At 39.7% G+C, this 20,530-nt stretch overlaps 1 protein-coding gene across 1 annotated transcript in view; it reads right to left on the reverse strand.

Moving 5' to 3' along the window:
* Positions 1-20,309, reverse strand: part of LOC121368134 — a 45,618-nt gene extending 25,309 nt beyond the window's left edge. The window contains exon 1 of the mRNA XM_041492713.1: positions 20,166-20,309. The gene's annotated coding sequence lies outside the window, so the exon portion shown is untranslated. The remainder of the gene's footprint in view (positions 1-20,165) is intronic.
* Positions 20,310-20,530: the final 221 nt, after the last annotated feature.

A 20,530-nucleotide genomic window follows, 5' to 3' on the forward strand; every position in this document is an offset into this window, starting at 1 on the left:
CTCCTGGTGACACCAGTCTAGGACTAGCAAAACAGACACATACCAAATTTAAATACAGCGCTCGTGGAAAACGCCCTTTTTGTGTCCGTGACCTGCTGAGATCTCCTGGTGACACCAATCTAGGGACTAGAAAAACAGACACATACCAAATTTGAATACTATCCGACAGAAGTGCGCTGAACGTCGATGGTAATAAGCTCATGATCACCTGAATGGTGTGGGTCGTAGGGTCGCTTACATAAAACGTCGTTAAATAAAACATTCCTTCCTTGCTTTCTTCGTTATTACCACATCCCAACCAGAACCCCCACAGCTGATTCACAAAACAACCGTGGTATGTGCTGTCTTGTTTATAGGCAAACACATATAAAAGATTCCTTTTTTGACGCTATATAACTGTAAATAAAATGTGTTGAGTGCGTCGTTAAATAAACCATTTTCTTCCTTCCTTGTTGATATTCGGTAGGAATAGCCTAGTTGGCAGCAGCGGGTTTCCCCTCTCATTTGCAAGGTCAAGTATCGAAATAAATATATGTTGGACACCAAAATAGCCGTAGGTTAAAATATGCTGAGATGCTTTTAAACCTCTGTTCTTTTCATTTCGTGTCCAGCCAGAAACGATTTCTAATAGACTAGCTTGATTTAAGCGAAGTCATCCATCTTGGACTGCACATAGCTTCAAAGCCGGAGCTACTGTAATTTCCCCCGTAGGCCAAAGTTGAGCACTGAGTGGAATTTATACGGACGCTAATGCAGTGATGGGTTATATCTAGTTTGTTAAAGAACAAAACCTTTCATGCTTTAATTCAGTGTTGAAAGCCAAATATTCCGTATGCGTTGATCACAAAACTGGAATTTAGAATCGCAATTACGTTTTTACAAATCACCAGGGCCCCGTTCCACGAAGCGATCTTAGCACTAAGATCACCTTAGTGCATACGGTAGCTATGCACTTAAGGTGATTTTAGGGCTAAGATCGCTTTGTGGAACGGGGCCCTGCTCTGTAGTGTAACATTTCTTTTCAAATATATTCTTTTAACTTATTCGAACTTGCAATATCCTAATTAGCACATACAAAGTCGTATATCTATATACGCTAGACTCGAGAAGATATTTGTACATAGCCGTGACGTTATAGTTATAGTACACAATCAAATTATAATATATAATATAAAACACATATGTAAAACAATATTATAGAATTAATCCTAGCGTTTTTAAAATGAAAGGTATGCTGTCTTTATGTAATGAACCATTATTAAAAAACCTAGCTATTTTTTTTTTTTTTTTTAAACCCAAACAAACAAACAGCCTATCCAGTATTGTAAACTGACGTTTCTCGGCACATTAAAGCTATATTGATTGCATATATTGTGTTCTATGTTCACTATAGATACTTCTATGTTGACGCCTGTTCTTGTCATGTATGTTAATTATGTATTTGAATTGTTTTCTTATTACACATTGTAGTGTGTCTGAGTGTTGTTTAATAAATCTTGAAAAATCTTGAAATCTTGCTAATTAGGCACGCTTAACTCGTATCACTTGCTTCCATTTATATTTGGATTCGGCATACCTTCAAACTCTCATACACGTATACCACATCTTGACTAATGTGTCACCTATCTGCCTAACTAATTGGCGAAAGTCACAAAAATAACTAACATAAGTTTAGATTGCTTCAAGTATATAGTTTCTTCTTTCATTTGTTGAACACTGTTATTTTTTGTTTATGCGGTATAATGATCTTGGAACAACACGTAATAGACTTCTTTCACATTCCACTGCGCATGTGCCCGTTGCGGAGTTACTCGAGGACGCAAACCGCGAGATTTCGCGAGATCTCGCCAAAATAGACCTATCTGCAAATTGGGGGGCAAAAGCAATGGGAGGCCACGACCATTGTTCAATTATTAACTGTTCCAACCGCATATGTCCGGGAAATTCGTTATCCTTCCATCGATATCCAGCCAATGGATATCGGAAACGATTGTGGGTAATCGTTTCACGTAGAAAACGATTTTAATGTTACTCTAAGTACGAGGGTTTGTTCGGCACATTTTGTAGGAGGGAAGCCAGTGAACGCATAAGGGACCAAAACTTTACCGGTTCTGTACAGGACGTTCCTACACAGGGTGGTCTAGTATACTTAGATATGGTGGAAAACACATTAACAGTAAAGAAAGAAAAAATATATTTTGTATATAAAAAAAAAAAATGTGTAATTCGGATTATGCTCAATAAATGTTATAACGTGTGCGTGTGTAAATATATAAAAAATATATGTAGTCAGAACAGCTCTGTACAGAACGTTCCTATACAGGGCGGTTTAGTATTCTCTACTTAGATATGGTAGTAAACAGTAAATAAAATAAAATAAATATCTATTTTGTATATACAGAAAATATATGTATATTTCGGACAATACTCAACAGAATATATATATATATATATGAACTTTTAATGTTATTATTACTCAGTATGTTTCAAATTTAATTATAAGTATTGTCTGTTATTACTTTTACGTTCATCTAGGTATGAACAAAAAAATCATCCGCAAACTTATGTGAGAACGGCTTCGCCGATTCACACAATTTACGGATGATTTATTTTGTTCATACCCCGCTGAACGTAAAAGAAATAACAGACACTCCTTAAATAATAATAATAATAATAATAATAATAATAATGATATATAAATATATATAGAGTGATGACGGCTCTGTACAGGACGTTCCTACACAGGTCCGTCTAGTATTTATATACTTAGATATGGTGGAAAACACATTAACTGTAAAGAAAATAAATATATTTTGTATAATACTCGATGCGTTCATGTTGACACTGTATAAAAACGTGTGTATGGGTAAACAGAACGGCACCTACCTTCACCCCCCCCCCCCCCCCCCCCCAAATCCCCCTTTTTTAAATTCCCACTTTATGGATATACATGTAACAGGCTAAATTCTCTTCTTTTTTTAACTTTTCCCAATTAGATAGACACTAAGAAAAATGCAACAAAACACCTTCTGATATATATATATATATATCAGTCAAACCTGTCCTAGCGGCCACCTGTACTCAGCGGCCACTTTTTTCCTCCCAAACGATTTATAATGTAAATGCACCTGTAATAAGCGGTCACCTGTCTAACGCGGCCAGCGGCAACCTAAATCGGACCCCAAATCGCTAAAATACCTGCATTAAGCGGCCACAGTAAAGTTTTACTCTTATATAAAAGGGATATTTTAACAACAGCGATAAGGTGCAGCAAATAACCGATCTTCACACCTTCAGGAATAATAGTACCCATTCAGTCCCGACATCTCCACTGTGTATCAATTAAGGAAGTATGAATCTGACATGCATCTAATTGCCTCTGGGCAGGCTACACTTGACATTTGTAGATTCACTTACTATAACAATACATCGCATGAAGTTGGAATTAAATAATTAAATGGAAAAAGAAAACAAACTTGTGGAGAACGGTTAATTTAATATATTCTATTTGCATTATTTTTGAAGGAGACAACATGTCAAAAGTTGATTTATAGTCAACTATGAAGCACACATCCGTTAATTAGCAGTACAGACGGTAAAACAAGAAACAACAACAAATGTTTTAAAGACTTTATATGTGGCAACCTGTACTCAGCGGCCACGTTTATCTACTCCCTTGTGTGGCCGCATAAGACAGGTTTGACTGTATATATATATATATATATATATATATATATATATATATATATATATATATGTGTGTGTGTGTGTGTGTGTGTGTATATACTCTCTCTCTCTCTCTCTCTCTCTCTCTCTCTCTCTCTCTCTCTCTCTCTCTCTCTCTCTCTCTCTCTCTCTCTCTCTCTCTCTCTCTCTCTCTCTCTCTCTCAAATATATATATCGATCGATGCCATAACCTGTCGATGCCATAACCTATGGAATCTGTCAAATGTTTTGTTTATACTTTTTACGAGATAGTCTTTTAATCTGGCGTTATCAAAATCCTCGGATACAAGTCGCAGAGACTTTGTCCAAGTTGTTGCACTGCTTTTTAATTTGAACCATTCCGCTGTAAATTTCAGCGGACTGTTTTCTACGGCCATTATACCATCTAATTCGAAATATGTACATGTTAGTTGCCAAAGTTTAAAAGTCTCCTACGAAGCTACTCAAGTCGCCCATAACAACCTGTCTGTCACGCCCCCCAATTTGTAAATAGACTAGTTTCAGTCTATTTTGTCAAGGGACGTTACTCTTCGAGCACATGCGCAATAGGAATGTGAAATACCTCTATTGTAAACGGGTTATTATTGCTTACGTAACAAACTGCAAGGGGAAAAAGTTAAAGAATAGTCTTATGGGTAGGTCTACGTAGAATTTTACAAATTTACTACTGTAATGCTGCTTTAAGAAATTGTAAAAACTTCTCTTTTTTTTAAACGACGAAAACTGAGAATAAAACTTGTTTTACTTGAAACGAAACAAATTAATACAACATATTTTCCCCGTTCATTCTAATCATGCTAGTATCTGTCCAATACAGAAATATATTCTACTATAGATTGTATTATCCAGAAGAATTGGCTTATGCATACTTAATAACTCAATTCTTATACATAATTAATAACATTATTTAAACTAACATATCTTTTTTCAGTCATAATTAAAAAAAAAAATGTTTAGAAAACCCACAGAAGATTGATTAATATTTATAAACCCGAATTTCATTTGTCTTCGAGGAGTTCTATGAATCATGTTAGCTGGTTAGTTCTTTTAGGAACAGAGTGCTACGCCTTTGCCTGAGGAAAAAATAAATCCACTAAAAATCACGAAAGCGAAGGCTTTCTTGACACTATTCATTCAATATAATTAGTCGATAATGTGCATGCCGTTATTCCTTAGGACAAAGCAGTCGATAATTTCCATACGGTCTGTAATAAATACGAGCAAATCACAGGGTTTATTTGCGTTCGGTCGTTACTCAAATTCCAGAATTAGAAAATCTTTGAGTTAATCACTGAAGCTGCAGACGAGTTATTTGGGCGATGAAATATGACAAGATGGCTTCATTAGCCTGACAATTACAATATCCCCAAACCACTACACGCTTTAGCACCCCTGGTCGCGTCGAGGGCGCACTTAGGCTGCAAAACAGGGGGAAATACTATGTTATTAATATTGTTATTAAAACAGACGACGTTTTCCCAGAGGGATTGATTAATTAGAGCGATTTCTACCGAAATCCCAAGACTCTGTATACCATCTCATTCCGGAAATCTATTAGTCATAATTCAGTCGATATAAATTGACATGTTATTTACAACTTAATAATAAGATTAAAAATTCATTATAAGTGCCAATTACATAGCCGGATATATATGATTTTGTGACGGCCAATTGCGGCTGCATCAGGCCACAGACCCCAATTAATTACGCTATATGTTTCTATATATAGCCTTAGTGGCTATAACATTTTTATTAATATCAGCAGGCCCATGGATTTTTGTATATACCTTTGCCTGCCTGAAAAGAACAACCCCTGTTGTCCAGCTCTTTCTTCCAGAATATTGGTTTAAACAAACATACCCACTAAACCTGGCTGGAGTACACTCATTTTACACAAAAAGCACTACTTTTGCACGGGCCAGAATTACTAAAAACAAGTCTTCAATGTCAACAAGTTACGCGTGTTTACAAACTACATCCTCTCCCCTGTCAACTTCAGTCAAATAGTTGCCACTTCATAGTTGTCTGCCATGAAATAATCACAGTCAAACAGCAGACTACTTGCGCGGATACATTTCCGGACAACCGAATGGGAAGATAACTGTAATCTGAGGCCAGAAAGGTGATGTGGTGACTGGAACATTGCGACTAGAGCTTGGTTTCCATAAAATGTGTAGCATGCCGCAGATCTCTGCAGATAGTTGCAGACCAACGGCCACTATTATTAAAACACACTTAGTCAGATGGAAAGTTTACGTGTGTGGGAATAAAAAAAAAACCTAACACACGCGGCGCCCATGACAGGTGTGTGCTACAACAGCTTGCTCTGAATGTGCACGTTAAACCCTATGACCTAATCTGACCTGGCCATGTTGAAAAAAAAAATACACCCGAAGTAGTGGAAATGTTTTACCTTGGACGAGGTCTGCAGTCCAAGGGTGGAAATGTTCACTTCCGAGGATGAACTTATTCTCTCCCACATGACTGCATAACATGATTTTTTTTCTCTCATCCATTGGATAAATAAAGTATTACAAACAAAGATGTCTGAAGAAGATACTTTCTTCTTTGACCATTTTAGCCTAAATAAACTACACTATCATAAAAATAATATTTAACACTACAAATTAACAAGATAAGATTTATAAGGCAGGTTTTAATTACAAAACATCAATGTGAAACTCTTGTCTGATCAACACAGACATAACAATAAAGTTAGCTCCCCTTGTTAAGCAATAATCACGTGATAGCTCATAGACCGACCTTGGTGGTGTCGGGATTAGGCCATCGGACATAAGGCTGGTAGGTACAGGGTTCGCAGTCCAGTACCGGCTCCCACCCAGAGCGAGTTTTAACGACTCAATGGGTAGGTGTAAGACCACATCACTCTCTTCTCTCTCACTAACCACTAAAAACTAACCCACTTAAACCGTAAACCGGCTCTGCCTGAACAGGCATCCCAGATAGCTGAGATGTGTGTCCAGGACAGCGTGCTTGAACCTTAATTGGATATAAGCACGAAAATAATTTAAAAGAAAGAAAGATAGCTCATTGCTGTCTGTCCGATATACTTAAAAGACGAGAGAACATGTTGTCTGCGACTATCTGCGGCGTTACTGGTTTTGTGGAAACCAGATTTAAATATGAGACAATAGGGACAATGCAGGAAAAACACTGCTCGCGTTGAGTTACTGTTGTTTGGTTTAACCTCATTTCATTTCAATTTCAACTTATTTTCGTGCTTATATCCAATTAAGGTTCAAGGACGCTGTCGTGGACACACACCTCAGCTATCTGGGCTGTCTGGCCAGGACAGTGGGTTAGTTGTTTAGTGAGAGAGAAGAGGGTGTAGTGGCCTTACACCTACCCACTGAGCCCTTAAGAACTCGCTCTGAGTTGAAGCCGGTACCGGGCTGCGAACCATGTACCTACCAGTACCAGCATGTAGTCCACTGCGTTACCAAGGCCGATTGGTTTAACCTCGAGTGGTTTTCCAGTTAAGTATCTCTACGATTATCTGCCCAATTAAAATAACGAGGGGAACGGTGTACGTGGTTCTTTCAAACACTAGCTGTTGCTTTATTTATCTCATTACCGGGAGCGTTCACCCGGTGCGTGTATACTGCAATCAGAATTGTCAGATGCGAAACTTCTACAGTATAAATAACAGGAAGAAAAACATCTTCTTCTTTAACCGATTGCCAAGTCTGTCACTTTTCGTAGTAATATATAGCTTGCACACAGTCAGTTGTAACACCCCAACCCGTTATTCCTGATCATAACAATACTAAGCCTGGAATAAATCATATGAGACGTGTTGGAACAAACTTCACATTGTGAGAACAATCAAGGTAACTATAGTGTTACTAAAAATAAACATGTTTAAAGCAATGGTATCTGTGCGAGAATGAATAAATGAATAAATGAATGAATGAATGAATGAACGAATGAATGAATGAATGAATGAATGAATGAATGAATGAATGAATGAATGAATGAACGAATGAATGAATGAATGAATGAATGAATGAACGAATGAATGAATAAATGAATGAACGAATGAATGAATGAACGAACGAGTGAGTGAACGAACGAACGAGTGAGTAAACGAACGAATGAACGACACTCCAGCATGAAAAATACATCGGATATTTATGTGTGTTAAACAAGCTTGGAGATATTTGCAAAATTTGTATTCTTGTTTACCTTATTAAAATAGCCATTGGATTCAAAATAAAATTGTTAATGGCTGCATCGTTTAAATTATAAAAATATATTATATATTCTGTATATGAAATTTAATAATTTAAAAATTTGGTCTTAAAAAATCTGCAACAATATTAATTTTTACTACCAGGTTAAAAGTTACTCTGTATTCCTTTTTATTTTTTATCAGAAAAAAAAAAGTTTGTTTTGTTTAACGACATCACTAGAGCACATTGATTAATTAATCATCGGCTACTGGATATCAAACATTTAATAAATCTGACACATATTTACTCTAACAATACTCTTTATGTATTATATGTTATGTATTATATTTAATGTTATTTATGTTCAACATTATCTGTAAGATAGTGATTCAGGGGCCCATCCCTGACACTATCCGACATTTCTGGCCCAATAAAAATAAAATAAATAAATAAAAATCTGACACAGTCATAAAAGGGAACCCGCTACATATTTATTTTTAATGCAGCAAGGGATCTTTTATATGCACTTTCCCATAGACAGGAAAGCACATACCACGGCCTTTGTCCAGTTGTAGTGCACTGGTTGGACTATTAGAAAGAGAGCAAGTATACATTCTCTGTTATAATAGTAAAAACGAACCCAAACGTTTTCACAAAAACAACTGGATGCAGTGGGTTCATTTCCGGACATGCTCTCAACGATGTCAGTGAACACTGAAAACATGAAAGAAATAGTGTGCCTGCTTAGTTACTGCGGCAGGACTTGCAAGCGTTTGTATGGCTTTGTTACAAACTGGTTGTTCGCGTTGGGAAGAGATTTTCCTATTTACCTTGTGTTGAAATGAGCTCGTTATCGGTTAGAACGAATGGAAAATAACATCTGTTGAGTACTTTAGTTTAATTGCTTGTATATGTACACGTACGTGTACATGCGTGCGAACAGTACCGTTAATCACAACGTATTGTGGCATATATGTTTAAGATGGTTAAGGATTTTCATAGCAGTTGTCGTAAGTGCCCTCTTAACACTGTCAGAATCGTCGACGGAACATTCTGAAGGGATCAAGGTATAAGCCCCCTAGCGAAAAAGCTAATGGTGAATGATGAAGTGTATTGTGGCATAGAGAGATAAACAAAGCACCTGTGTTACAGAGACAAGGACTGGGGCGTGAAGGTGGACAGAAAAAGACGTCGACGTACATGAGATGTTCTTCAGTCACTGCTAGCTACCACAATCCATTCTGCAAACATTTTGAACGGATAACGTTATTTAAAAAGAAGTTTTTTTCCTCTCTGATTTATTGCTACGTTGCTGTAATTCAATTACAGACGCGGATCTCAGCGAATTTAGAAGTGTTAAAAAAAATGCAAAAGAATACAACGAAATTATATGTTTTAGTGAGAACGTGCAATGTCGTAATCAGTTTGGTGGTTTTGGGGAAAAGAAAGTAAGAAAGAAATGTTTTATTTGACGACGCACTCAACACATTTTATTTACGTTTATATGGCGTCAGACATATGGTTAAGGACCACACAGATTTTGAGAGGAAACCCGCTGTCGCCACTATATGGGCTACTCTTCCGATTAGCAGCAAGGGATCTTTTATTTGCGCTTCCCACAGGCAGGATAGCACAAACCATGGCCTTTGTTGAACCAGTTATGGATCACTGGTCGGTGCAAGTGGTTTACACCTACCCATTGAGCCTTGCGGAGCACTCACTCAGGGTTTGGAGTCGGTATCTGGATTAAATATCCCATTCCTCGACTGGGATACGAACCCAGTATCTACCAGCCTGTAGACCGATGGCCTACCACGACGCCACCGAGGCCGGTTTGGGGAAAGACTACTATAGTATGTTTGGTACACTTTTGAATAGGGGGCGGGACCTAGCCCAGTGGTAAAGCGCTCGCTTGATGCGCGGTCGGTTTAGGATCGATATCCGTCGGTGGCCCCATTGGGCTATTTCTCGTTCCAACCAGTGCTCTACAAATGGTGTAACGAAGGCCGTGGTATGTACTATTCTGTCTGTGCATATGAAATATCCCTTGCTGCTAAATGAAAAGAGTAGCCCATGAGGTGGCGACAGCGGGTTTCCGCTTTCTACATCTGTGTGGTCCTTAACCGTATCTCGTTCCAGCCAGTGCACCAAGACTGGTACATCAAAAAGGCCGTGGTATGTGCTATCCTGTCTGTGGGATGGTGCATATAAAAGATCCCTTGCTACTAATGACACTATATGTCAAAATTACCAAATGTGTCGTTAAACAAAAAAAACTTTTTTTCCTTAGCCATAAGTCTGACGTCATATAAAAAGAAAGCAATGGTTTATTTAACGACGCATTCAACACATTTTATTTACGGTTATATGACGTCAGACATATGGTTAAGGACCACACAGATATTGAGAGATGAAACCCGCTGTCGCCACTTCATGGGCTACTCTTTTCGATTAGCAGAAAGAGATCTTTTATATGCACCATCCCACAGACAGGGTAGTACATACCACGGCCTTTGATATACCAGTCGTGGTTCACTGGCTGGGACGAGAAATACTGTCGCCATACAACCGTAAATAAAATGTGTTGAATGCGTCGTTAAATAAAACATTTCCTTCCTTCCTTTTGAATAGTGTAGGCGCTCTTTCTAAACAAGGAACCCTATTCTTAGCTACGACAATATCGATAACAAATGGTATACGACTATGAAGACATAAACTAAATATATATCAAAATATCGATATCAGGTACACAATGGCGTCGATGTATACTCTTCCAAAACTATTAGACCGAACATACGTTTTGACCACAGACATCCTAGTAACACACCGAAACACATTGCATAGTTTGCACCATCTTCATAAATCAAGGCTAATATTCGTTCCTCGTATTCAGCCTTGAGTGCGAGTGCGAATAATTTTAACATGCTCATATACCACTAGAGTTTCGAGCATGTCCGTCCCGGGGCCTGTCTCTGGATAGCCAGTGACTTGCTCCGGGACAGAACAAAATTAAGGGGATAATTTTGAAATTTACATCTAAAAATTAAATAGTGGGAATTGACTGCTCGGCCGAATATTTATATAATTTGGAGCATTTTAGAAGGACAGTCCAAAAATAAATACGAGAAAGAAGAGAAGATCGGACTATTTAATAATATTTTTGACATAAAATTTTGAACGAAGATTTAAAGTTTAAAGTCCGATCTATATGGTCCGGGCCAGGGGGGGGGGGGGGGGGGGTTGTAATTTTGAGGTGGGCGGAATTTGGAATACGAATTTAGTAGTTAGGTCAAAGACCGAAGACCAAAATGTGCTACAAAAAGTCCAAACAATAAAATTAGAGTGCTCGACCGAAAAGGTTTTAAGGTGATTTGAGCAATTTAAACTGCGTCGGACTGTTTACAAAGAAAAATAAAAAACATAAAATTTTAAACTGCGGCCAAAAATGTTTATAAAGTCCAACTGAGCCCTAAAAAAGGAAGTACATGTCCTAGGAGAGGGTACGCAGCGGAACTCATGGCGAGTTGATGGGATGATCGGCTCGGAACTTCGGGAAGAAGTGAGGCAGGTCGATGTAGCACTCTCCCCGAAGTATTGCTGAGTAGTCTTCCGAAAGTATCAGCTTGATAATCCGATGGACGATTGGATTATCCATGTCTGATTTCAGTAAGCCTTGCCGGTACATCCCGTTCCGCTCCGACGTCAGGTAGTAGTTACGACTTCCCTCGACGTACTGAAACTGGTACCGCCCTTGACCAGTTGGTGTTGGTCTCCAGCTCTTGGTGACGAAGGGGCCTGGCAGCTGAGAGGTCGCAGTGAACTCCCCCTTCACACAGTTGCGGTACCGTCCAGGAAGCTTGTTGCGTGCGATCTGCCAAGTCGTGGGATGTGTGTCGGACAAGTCCTGGACCGACACCTTCCTCTTCTTGGCTTCACGCTCTGCAACTGCTGTCGCAACAACTCGTGGAGACGCCGGTGGATTGGTTGGTGCGGACGACACTTTTCCTGTTTCCATCGGCGTTGGTGCTGCAGGGGGAGGGGCCGCCACTGCCGGTTTAGCCGACAGCTTTGGCTCCCCCTTTGACGCTCCTGGCGTCTGCTGCTTCCGAGTAGTGGGGGACGGCGACGCAGAAGAGGCCGCCGCCGGCAGTTGAGCTGCCGGTTTTGGCTCCCCCTGAACCGCCCCTGCCGGTCTCGTCTTCTTCTGTGAAGCAGGAGGGACCGCCCCTGGCGGTTGAGCCGCCCGGTTTGGTCCCCCCTGAGCTGCCGTGGGACGACGTCTCCTCCTACTTCCCGATCTCTTCTGTTTATTGTCACCATAATACAAGGTGACAATAGCCGTGCTCCCATTGTGTTCAACACGATACTTGGCCAAGCGGCCAAGCTCGTGCAGCACAGCCCCAAGGGTGGGTGTGGTGAGGGGGGGGGGGGGGGGGGGAGAGAAACCTCGACGTTTGCTAAACACAACCGCATTCTGCGCTGTCTCGAGTAGATGTAGTCAAAGTTACTGATATCCACTACTATCGCCCTCTATTGGAAGAAAATTTGTAACACCGATTATGTCCCTTATACGATGACATCGCTGACCAATCACAGCATCGGTAACATGTGACAATCTTGAAAGCAATATCAAAAATTAACCGCCGGACGCTGACGCTGCCATCTTTGTTTACAATAACAAGGGAATCTATAAGGAGCGTTGCGATTCGTTGCAATCAGATCTCATCGCATCCAATGAAATTTAAGCATTTTGTGGCACGATTTCTTGACGACATGTATCAAGGCTGAATACGAGGAACGAATATTAGCCTTGATTTATGAAGATGAGTTTGCACATGCATCACGCAGTTGCCCCGTACATGTGCGTGGGGTGTCATTCTCGATTTTGACAATTTCCAGGAAGGTTCATTAATCACTGTGGAACATTATTTCTGTCAATCTTTTTCATTCTGTTGATCATACGGTTGTTACTGTTTTGTTCTTAGTCATTTTTATTGTTTGAATTTGCGATTTACTGATAAAAAAACGTCAACTTTCAAATTTCACTTCTGACCCCAATCGTCCTTCAAGATCTTTGGTGGTCATAAAACCTACTGTAATACTGAACTACCGGTTGTAATGTTTGCCCAATTAATTCACTATTATCATATAACCATTCCCCACAGCTAATATACCTTACAATTTTGGCAATTGTAAATTCTTATTAGAGTTCCCCTACTACTTTTTTTTAAAGAGTATATATATATATATATATATATATATATATATATATATATATATATATATATATATATATATATATATATAGTACTGTAGCTAGTACTGTAGCCAGTAAAAAAAAACCTTTCGGGACACATTTATCGGTTCCACGAATATTGAGTATCACTGATAGTCATCATACAACTAATAGTAGGCCTAGGTGTAATCCGACCAGTGTGTATGGGTATGGGTAACTATATTTACGTGCCCCTATCCACGAAGGTTCAGGCACGCCCACTGCGGAATTAGCCTCTGACTTCGCCAGTGACTGACTCCGGAGCAGGGGGGGGGGGGGGTAAGTTTGAAGTGGGCGGAATTTGGAAAAAAGCCATTTAGTTAGCGCGGACCGACTAGCAGACACTTCATAAACAAGAAGTAACACCGAGTGGGAGCCGTGTTCTGATTGGCTGAATTTCGATTCCTCGGTGAAGCCTGTTTTTTACCTAAGTCTACAAAAAGTACTGCATACCGATACATGTCTGGACTCTAAAATTTTAGCCAAAAATGGTTAAGACTGCTCGGCCGAAAAGTTTTAAGGTGATTTTGAGCAATTGAACGGGCGCCAAAATAAAATGCGTTAGACTACTTATAAAAAAATAAACATAAGAATTTAGAACTGCTTCCAAAACGTTTAAAGTCTAACTAGCCCAAAAAAAGGTTGGTACTCACGGAGGTAAAGGTTGGTAGGAGGTTGGTATAACAGGACTCATGGTGAGGTGATGGACTGTCCAGGCCTGAAGTTGGGGAGTCCTTCAATCAAGACCTTGATATTCCTGTAGATGGCTGCCGGATATATATCTCTCAGCACTATCTTGAGGATACGATGGATCGTAGTATTGGTCATATCCGGTATCAAGAGTCCTTGCCTGTACAGTCCGTCCTGTTTTGCAGTCACGTGGATCTGGTTGCCAGTTCCTGTTGAGTGCAGTTGGTATTTTCCAATTCCGTTGGGTAGGTTTCGCCAGTTGTTCTCATTCCAGAGTCCCTTTAGTTGGTTGGTGTCGGTGAAGTCGCCGTGGATACAACCCTGCCATTTGGATGGGATGTTTTCACAGGCGATAGTCCATTCGGATTGGTCGAGTGTCCCCGGTTCGGACACCGTTGACATCTTCCTCCTCTTGGACTCCCCTCCGGCTGCAGGGTCGGCAACAACATCATCAGTAGAAGGCGCTTGTGGGCTCGCTGGGGGGTCCGTCACGATGACGTGTCCAGTTTCCATCTCAGCAGGTGGGTCGTCAGGAGGGATCGCCACTGTCAGTGGAGCTGACAGCTTTGGTCCCCCCTGTTCCGCTCCTGGCGAGTGCTTCCGGTCAGAAACTGGGAGCGGCTGCGCAGAGTGAACCGCCCCCGGTGGTTTAGCCACCGGGTTTGGATCACCCTGTCTCGCTCCCGTTGGTCTGATCTTCCTCTTCGGGGCAGGTGGGACCGCTCCTGGCGGTTGAGCCGCCAGGTTTGGTCCCCCCTGCGAAGTCTTAGGTCGCCGCCTCCGGTTCCTCCTCTTCGATCCTGATGAGTTGGTAGCTCCGTAACTCAAGGTTACAACAGCACTGTCTCCATTGTGTTCAATGCGGTACTTGACTAGTGGGCCAAGTACACGCAACACAGCCCCCAGGGTGGGGGGGAGAGAAATCACCACGTTCTCGCTAGACAACTTCATTGTCTGAAGGTCGAGGTAAGAATGCGACCAGTGTGTTAATGGCATTGCCAAAGGACGTGCATTTATAGTATTCAATTGATAATTAATCTTTATCATGTGATTGCTTTAATACACCAATTGAGAAGAGCCAAGTTTAACAGGGACGGATACTGTATAATTCGGCTGAACTCTATAACTGTGGCCAGTGTGAAAGAAAGAAAGAAAGAAAGAAATATTTTATTTAACGACGCACTCAACACATTTTAGTTACGGTTATATGGCATCAGACATATGGTTAAAGACCACACAGATATTAGGAGAGGAAACCCGCTGTCGCCACTTCTTTTCGATTAGCGGCAAGGGATTTTTTATATGCACCATCCCACAGATAGGGTAGTACATACCACGGCCTTTGAGATTACAGTCGTGGTGCACTGGCTTGAACGAGAAATAGCCCAATGGGTCCACCGACGGGGATCGATCCCAGACCGACCGCGCATCGAGCGAACGCTTTACCACTGGTCTACGTCCCGCCCCTGACAGGGACGGATACTGTATACTTCGGCTGAACTCTATAACTATGGCCAGTGTGAGGACAAACCACGAGCCAGTTCAGCCACATGTCTGCCGCTAACACTTCGGGAATCAGTCAGATCTGTTTGCAAACGTTAGCACGACTCACTGTTGCTGAAATATGTTTTTTGTTTAACGACAACACTAGAGCACATTGATCAATTAATCACTGGCTATTGGATGTCAAACAATTAGTCTGCAAGGGATATTTTATATGCAGTTTCTCCACAGACAAGACAGCACGTACCACGACCTTTACTGTATCATTCGTGGAGCACTGGTTGTGACGGAGAAGAACTCCATTAAGAGAATGGATTCGATCCTTCGACGCGAGCACCTCAGGCGAGCGCTCTACCAACTGAGCTAGATCAGACCCATACGTCTGTGGGAAACAAAACGAGAGTTGATTTCGAACATGCAGGGTGGGGTTTTTTCCCTCGAGATTTGGTCTAAACATTGAAAGTGGAAACCTGTTGCCATCAATAGGCTACCGCGGCCCCTGATGTGTGCCATGTAAGGCACTAGCTGGGACTGACCCTATGACCCCTGGCACCTCAAATGAACCATCTGACGAAACTGGAATGAATACATGGTGATAGATATAAGATTAGACTTCTTTTCTATGCAGTTTTGAAGATCCGTTCTAAAGGGTCTGCACATGAAGTTGGCTCTTGTGGAACGAAATTCGCTATTACAATTTGTACATATCGGTTCCAACCCAGAGTGAGTTTTAACGACTCAGTGGGGAGGTGTTAGGTCATTACACAGACTTCTGTCTGTCTCATTATCCGCTGACAGCAGACCATTAACCCACAAAGCTGGTACGTATATCAAGGTCAGCATAGCTGTAGCTTACTTTGAAAGAAGCACGAAAATGCATACTTGAAGCTTAATTTGAAAAAAGCATGAAAATGCGTACTTGAAAATTTAAATTTAAAGAAGCACGAAATGCGTACTTGAACCTTAATTTGAAAAAAGCACGAAAATGTGTACTTGAACATTCATTTGAAATAACCACGAAAATGTGTACTTGAAATTTAATTATAAAAAGCACGAAATGCGTACTTGAACCTTAATTTGAAAGAAGCACGAAAATTAATTTGAAACAAGTACATGAAATAAAAAAAAAAACTCTTCTCTCTATAGTCCATTCCATCCTCCTACAAATATGTTTTTTTTGTAAATAATTTCAGTTTGGTTTGACATAAGAAAAAAAGTAAAAGTGTTTTGGAAATAATGAAAAAACAAACCTAAAAAGCTATTTTTGTGTGCGATTTAGAAAACATTCAGCTCAGAAATAAATAACTTGTGATAAATTCCATAGTATTGAAAAAAGGCATTCCCAGTGGTATTGGACTATTGTTTAGTTTCTCTTCACCTCTAAAACTCTTCCCACCCACTCCTCAAGACAACGCTGGACCCGGCACTGAGTATTCTTTTCTATTAATCAGTGCCATAATTTTTTGTATGTGTTAGGGCGCCGAAAAGCATTATCTGAATCAGTTGCAGCCCAGCTGACCTTTCCTGTAGATACCGAGGGAAAATCTCAAGCAACAGATCGATGCCCACGATAGGCTATCGTTAAAAACTATTTCTTACATTTGTTGACGTATTCTGGTCGATGTATCATACACAAGTATATTCTCGGCTCGGAAGGTAAATAAAACATTAGGGTATCGTGTTACAGTTTTCCTTTAAGACGGTCTGTGTGTTGAATACCTGGGAAAGAAACCAGGTGCTCGGTCTAACTCAACAACGGTGTACCTGTAATAGAGATACAAGCAAGGCTTTTAGTGCGGTGTTTGCGTTGGCTTTATTTAACAATTAATTCTTAACAACTCCGTGGTGTGAGCGGTAGCAGACCATATTAAAAATATTTACTTTTGCTCAGACACCACACTCCATAAGGCTTCCAGACCCAAAGGCAGACAGGGACGGGGATGCGGAGTGGGGGGAGCGTGTGTGACAGGAATGGCCATTCACTCTCTCGCTTCCTTCTACTACAGTTTTAAACTGATGAAAAAAAAGTGTTTTTGTTAAATGTCTTAGAATATCTACGATTTAACACAATATTATAGTCTTGTATTGTATATTTAGGACCGGTTTGCACCAATGTTATGTGTGTTACAAGGCATATGTTGCCTTAACTATCACTTTACACTGAGTATAAGGATCTGTCACTATTTGCTAACTGTGGCGACAGTGGGTTTCCTCTCTCATTATATGTTTGACGCCATATAACCGTAAATAAAATGTGTTGAGTGCGTTGTTAAATAAAATATTTCTTTCTTTCTATTTGCTAACTGTGTTTTCGAACTTTCAACTCCATTTTAAAAACTATGATAAAAAATATGTAACACAGAAATAGATTTAATTGTAGAGAACAAAGTTGTATTTAAAGACAAATCGCCATCACAGAATCTCAGTTCCGGATGAAATTGACACCCAGTATTCTTGGCCATGTATGGAAGAAGCCGTGAGCTTCATACTTGTCTTGAATAAATCGCAGTGGGAGATTACTCCTGTCAAATTAATACCAACAATTGATGTTAGTCAATATTCGGTATTACCGGCAGTGTAGCACTTAACACCGGGCGCTGTAACTTAAAGCTGCAATAGCGGCTTCACCATCTTATCGTTTCATAACGCAAAATACAGCTATAACCGCAGGCTTAATAAACTCATGTTTTCTCTGTCAATGTATATCGTTATATTACTGCATTTAACACAACGGACAGGCTTCTTTGCCATTTTATTAAAAGATATTTGTACACAAACAAAACGTTGAAAGGTCGTCCCAAGTTTTGGGCGTTAAAGGCGTATTGTCACAGACCACTGACTTATTTAATGGTCTAACAAAGTATTACCTGAACAAATATAATTTGATTTGTCCCTAAATGTACTTTATTCAACCATCTTCATAACCACCATACTCCATTTATTAATGACATTTTGCAAAAATAATTGAATTATGGCAATGGTCCATAATTCAGAAACTAAAACTGCCGAGAGGGATGACATGAATTTCACTTCATCATGGTTCAGGTTGCGATAGCTAGTTTGGTTTCCAACAGTTACTGTAATTTTTATTTATTTCCATTTTTAGAGAAATAAGTTCCTTAAATCTGTGACAGTATGCCTTTCATTACGAATAATTGCAGTTTTATATCAAGTAGGTCGGCAACGACATTAATAACATATCGAAGAATCGGTGAGAAAAGAAATTCAGTGTGGGTGACCTATTCTAAATGGTTAAAACTATGTAAAACTATCTTCCCATGTATTAATGATTACAATTCTAGAATGCATCGTCTCTATAGCATTACCGTATTATAATGCATACTAGTGAAACAATAGGCGATGTTGGTACCAGGGTCATTGTCTTAGGTCGTGGCATGAAAATTGGTCTACATGTCTACTTCCATTTTTATTTTAGGGGACTGCCAAAATTGTCGTCCAAATTATTTTCAAACATTTATTTTCATTGAAAAAAAACCACATCCACTAATTTATCGATTATAGATCACTAATTAACCAAATAACATTTTGTCCAAATACCTTTTCTGTTTTTGAGAGGCAGGCAGTCTAGACTTCTAGACCGTGTCCCTCAGGACAGCGTGCTTGAACCTTAATTGGATATAGGAATGGACATATAGGAATGTCAGATACTTACAAATAAGGAAGGTGCCAGGGTCGGACGTCATCATTAAACTGTCAGGTCTCTAGAGGACAATATCTCAGCCATATCATTATATTTATAAATGTAAGCTTCTTTAACTATGTGGAAATAGCATGACGTAAAGGAGTATTTGTCTGAAAACACCTCCGTACATTATTTTAATAACCATCAGACCTCTATATGTTACAGAGCTCTATATGGTTACGTACAAATTAAAATTAAATTGTGAGTCAAGTAATGGTTACTTATTGCAAATAGTGTTTGAGTTTAAACAGATGTACTGGCTATATAGAAAATGAAGAAAATATAGGGAAGGAAACCGTAGCAAAAAAAAATAAAGAAGCTAAATTTATTCCATCTTGAAACATCATCAAATTGCTTATATAATGTTTATATTGTCGTCACACTATTTGTATATTCAAGTTTTACAACTAATTTAAGGCTAGCTACTACTCTGGATTTGTTTTTAATATATATATATATATATATATATATATATATATATATATATATATATATATAAATCAGAGCAAATCAGAGCAAATTGAAATCTTCTTACGAAACTTTTAGTACACATTTTTCAAATTTCTAAAATTAATGGGTACAGCAGGTATACTGTTACCGAACCAAAATGTGTAGTTGTTTTATATAATTCTCATAAATACATTTCAGACTGAAATGTCGATTGATTTATGTCAACACAGCGAAAACCCATTTCACACAGACATAACTTATTATCTGTCGGAGGGTTTTTTTCTTCCAATTAACAAGAAATCCGCTTTTTTGACAAAAGGCATCCCACAAAAACCTCAGACGCATTGATTTGTGGTAGAGATCAGTTTCCAGTCCGTCGGATTAATGAAATAACGCATATCCTAAGAACTGTCAACGTTGTCGCATCACATGCGAAGATGCAACAGACACGTTCGCCGACAGTGTTACAAAACGGGTCATACGACGTGTGCACCGCTATGTTCTGCCAATAAAATAGAACCCACTTGCCAAATTTCCCACGGAACCACCGCGTTGATATCGATCACATTCTCCCCCGAAAACACTTCCGATGACATTGACAACACATTCAGCAGTATGCACTTACCTCGATTGGGAAATGCTTTCCGGTCAATTTCCAGTTCCATTGGAGTACATTTCACGTGTAATGTCCAGCAGTCGCGAGATGACATCCTGTCAATGTCTTACTGTCAGTTCCATGTAGTCCAGTTCACGAAAACCCCGATGCGCCTCTCGATAACAAACGAACACGCGCCGGCAGAAACTTACGATTGACTGACCGCCAAAGCCAGAGTCGGGCTGAGGGCTAAAACTTCCAGTGACGTAGGAAAGAAATTGATTTCTTATTTCTTCGACTTGCAGAGAAACACATAAAGAGAGAGAGAGAGAGAAAGGTCCAATGTGTCTGAGAATCGAAAATTAAACTGATATATACTTTTTTTTATAACAGTA

This window comes from Gigantopelta aegis, chromosome 3 (genome assembly GCF_016097555.1).
Source record: "Gigantopelta aegis isolate Gae_Host chromosome 3, Gae_host_genome, whole genome shotgun sequence".
NCBI lineage: Eukaryota > Metazoa > Mollusca > Gastropoda > Neomphalida > Peltospiridae > Gigantopelta > Gigantopelta aegis.